This window comes from Rutilus rutilus, assembly GCF_951802725.1.
Source record: "Rutilus rutilus genome assembly, chromosome: 2".
NCBI lineage: Eukaryota > Metazoa > Chordata > Actinopteri > Cypriniformes > Leuciscidae > Rutilus > Rutilus rutilus.
The window spans coordinates 15,081,272-15,085,769 of NC_140210.1; positions in this window are offsets into that span (position 1 = coordinate 15,081,272).

Below are 4,498 nucleotides of genomic sequence, written 5' to 3' on the forward strand. Positions count from 1 at the left end.
GCCATTGTGACTTCCATATAAATGTGATGTCAGAACTACTCAGTCACCGCCTTTCAGTCACTTTTTTCATTGAAAACATATGACGTAATTTAGATATATTTTTAAGATGGAAGAATGCGGTTTTACAGATGGTAGAAAAGTGGCTTTTAAATGAAAGAGTGGTATCAAAGAGCACACCCAGGTTCCTAACTGACGACGAAAACTTGACAGAGCAGCCATCAAGTGTTGGATAGAATTCTAGGTTAATAGGTGCGGAGGTTTTTCGCCCAATAATTAGAAACTCTGTCGGTTTTTAAGTAGTAGGAAATGACGGGTCATCCAATTTTTTATATCAGCTATGCATTCCGTTAATTTTGTGAATTGGAAAGTTTCATCGGGGCACGAAGAAATATAGAGCGGAGTATCATCGGCATAACAGTGAAAACTAATCCCATGCTTCCTAATGATATCTCCCAAGGGTAGCATGTACAGGATGAACAGCTGCGGTCCTAGTACTGAGCCTTGTGGTACTCCAGACCATACTGAACTTTTGATCGATATGACATCTCTTAATTTACTGCTACAAACTTATAACTGTCAGATAAGTATGATTTGAACCATGCTAGTGCAATTCCACTAATATCAACATAATTTTCGAGTCTATTTAAAAGAATATTGTGGTCGATGGTATCAAATGCAGCACTAAGATCCAGTAAGACTAATAGAGAGGTACAACCACGATCGGATGATAAGAGCAAATCATTTGTGACTCTAATGAGAGCAGTCTCAGTACTATGGTACGGTCTAGTCCTAACTGGAAATCCTCGCAGATATAATTTCTTTCTAACAAAAAGGAACATAGTTGTGAGGATACTGCCTTTTCTAGTATTTTTGACAGAAAGGGTCAAAACTAATTCTCTAGGATCAAGTTGTGTTTTTTTATAAGAGATTTAATAATAGCCAGCTTAAAAGTTTTCAGTACACATCCTAATGACAAAGATGAATTAATGATATTAAGAAGAGGATCTATGACCTCTGGAAGCATCTCTTTCAGTAGCTTAGTCGGTATAGGGTCTAACATACATGTTGTTGATTTAGATGATTTTAGACAATTCTTCCTCCTATAGCATTGAATGAATGGAATTTTTCCTCAGTGACTACAATGCACAATCTGATGCGATACTGTAGTAGACGGTTGCATAGTTATAATTTTGTCCCTAATATTTTCAATCTTGCAAGTAAAGAAGTTCACAAAGTCATTACTGCTATACTGTTTGGAAACTTCAGAAGTTGAAGCTTTATTTGTTGTTAATTTAGCCACTGTATCAAATAAATCCCTAGGGTTGTATTTGTTTTCTTCTAAGAGAGACAAAAAATAAGCTGATCTAGCAGTTTTTTAAGGCCTTTCTGTATGCAATCGTGCTCTGTTTCCACAAAAACTCAAAAAAACTATTTTGTTTTCTTCCAGCTGCGCTCAATTTTTCTGGCTGCTCTCTTGAGGGCCAGAGTATGGTTGTTGTTCCACATCATTGGACTATTTTCTTTAATCTTCTTTAAGCACAAAGGAGCAACTGTGTCTAAAGTGCTGGAAAAGAGAGAGTCAATGGTTTCTGTTGCAGAATTCTCCTAAGTTTTCAATCTTTCACATAATATAAGTGCCTGCTGTGAAACTGAGACCATTTTACCAATCACGCCGCCGAGTAGGGCTGCACGATGTGTCGTTTAAGCATCGATATCGCGATGTGCGAATCCACGATAGTCACATCGCAGGATGTGCGATGTAGGCTGTCGTAGTTAATCCGTGATTCATTAACCGTACGGGCCAACTGCTCCCCGGCCCTTGACGCATGTGATTCGCGGATTAATTGCACATCTTAACCATCATAGAGTGAAAGTTTGTCATTTGCATGTGTTTTTAAGTCCTGTCAGTTTAACAGGGCGCATATAAGAACGAGCAGAGCGAGAGAGCCCCGGCCGCGCGCGCGCTCACCTTCACCGTCTTCAAACACGAGCGCTGTCTTGCTCTCTCTCTCTCCCTCGCGCATATTAATCTAAATCAATTGACACGATGGTGTAAAAAAAAAAAAAAAACTATCCAGTAAGGAAATGTTTTCTGTGTTAACAAATCTTGTGCGATATCCTAAACTGCTGAGATAATTACACAACGCGTGCCGTTGACTACATGTCCAATTCGCGAACTAATGATTCCTTTGAACCGATTCAATTTAATGAATGGTTTAAACAACTGACCTGTCCAACACTGAACTCACGAGACGTCTGAATTGGTGTATAAAAAATCTGTAACACTTTACAATAATGTTCTATTTATTAAACTATTTAACTACATTAGTTAACATTTACTATTAGTAAACTGCACTTCTACAACATTGTTAATTTCAATGTGTTAACATAGTTAATGCACTGTGAAGTAACATTACCAAACAATGAACAGCTGTATTTTTATAAACTAAGATAAATAAAGATTAATAAATACAGTAACTAAAGTATTGCTCATGGTAAGTTCATGTTAGTTATTAGATACATTAACTAATGTTAACAATTCAAACCATATCCTAAAGTTACAAACAAATCATTTACTCTAATTTAAATAATACTCTGATGTTTAAATCATTTAAAATGAGAATGTAAGTGTGCTTACCCCATTTTTGTTTGTAAGAAAAAATTTGATTAGATTTCATTTCATATCGCAATATATATCGCAGAAAAAAAAAATATCGCAATGTCATTTTTTCCCAATATCGTGCAGCCCTACCGCCGAGACATTTAAAATGATAGCAAGCATGAAAGGGAAAAAACAACAAATTCATAAGTTATATCAAAGGTGGTATATATATATATATATTGTTGGTGAACTTTCAGAGACTTGAGTCAGGGGAAAAGAGAGGGAGTAGTTAGAGGGGGATGAATAGATAAGCAAGGAGGGAAGTTTGTGTGTGTCTTATGCGCTTTTTTTGAGATCTTCTCTCCAGATTAGTGAGTTTTATTGCAGGATGTTAGATTTAATGTTCTGTCTTAGCAGGAAAAAGACTCCAAAACTCCAAAGTCTGGTCTGTTTACATCCTTTGCATAATTTGTTTAAGGTTGTTGTTACGACCCGGCTCAAAGTCATAACATAAAGAGGACAACTGACAAGATTCAAATAAAGAAATTGTAAGTTTATTTAAAGTTAAACAAATAATGTCTAGGGTTCAAACACAAGATAATTATAGTAAATAAACACAAAATCAAATCAATAAACAGTTGGAAATGAGGTTGGTAGAGTTGTGGAAATCATATGAGAACATAAACTCAAGAAAGTCACAAAACACAAATGAGAGCAAACTAGGCAAAATCCAGGAGCTCCTTAAATAGTTTGCCACAGGTGCAGCTGGTCTTCATTAGGGCAATCCCGCCCACCAAGGAGGAGTCAGTCCTAGAACTCTCACAAAAGATAAGAGAGAAAAAAAAAACAGGGGCAGGGATGTAACAGTTGTGGCCTGAGTGCTTTATCTTCACCTGTAAGGACTACCCCTTAAAATGTGCATACAACTAGTTAGACTTGATGATTGTAGTGACCAACAGCACATTCTCAATAAAGAATCCTGCTGAAGATACAACCGAGTCTCCTGGTCTTCACTTCTGAGTTTCCTACAATATATTACCTGCTTTATGGGGTCTTCTGAGAGCTTTGAAGGAGCTTCAAGTCCTGAGTGAGTCCTCGCTTGCAGATATGGTCAGATCGTTGTCTTCAGTGATTCATATCATTTCATAATGATTCCTAATATTGGCTACAACAGATTCATTATTTTTGCTGATGTTGAAGCTATGCACTGTAGGAATGTAACCCTAGTAAACAAAACATCAATGCCTACTTACCATGACCAGTAAAAAAAAAATATATATATATACAGTGGTGGTCAAAATTGATGGCACCCCTGATAAATATGAAAAAAAATAAATAATAATTTCACACAAATCTAACCTTTCATTGAAGTAAAAGAATTGAAAGTGGGGGGGAAATCACATTATAAAATAAATGTTTTTCTCCAAAACACGCTGGCCATAATTGTTGGCGCCCTGTTATTAAATACTTTTTGCAATCTCCATTTGCCAAGATAACAGATCTGAGTTTTCTTCTATAATGCCTGATGAGTTTGGAGAATAACTGACAAGAGATCAGAGACCATTCCTCCATACAGAATCTCTCCAGATCCTTCAGATTCCCAGATCCATGTTGGTGCTTCTTCTCTTCAGTTCACTCCACTCATCAGGTCGGGGAACTGGGACGGTCATGGCAGAAGCTTCATTTTGTGCTCAGTTACCCATTTTTGTGTTGATTTTGATGTTTGTTTTGGACCGTTGTCCTGATGGAAGATCCAACCACGGCCCATTATAAGATTTCTAGCAGAGGCAGTCAAGTTTTGATTTTTTATCTGTTGGTATTTGCTAGATTCCATAATACCATGTATCTGAACAAGATGTCCAGGACCTCCAGCAAAAAAAATAGGCCCACAACATA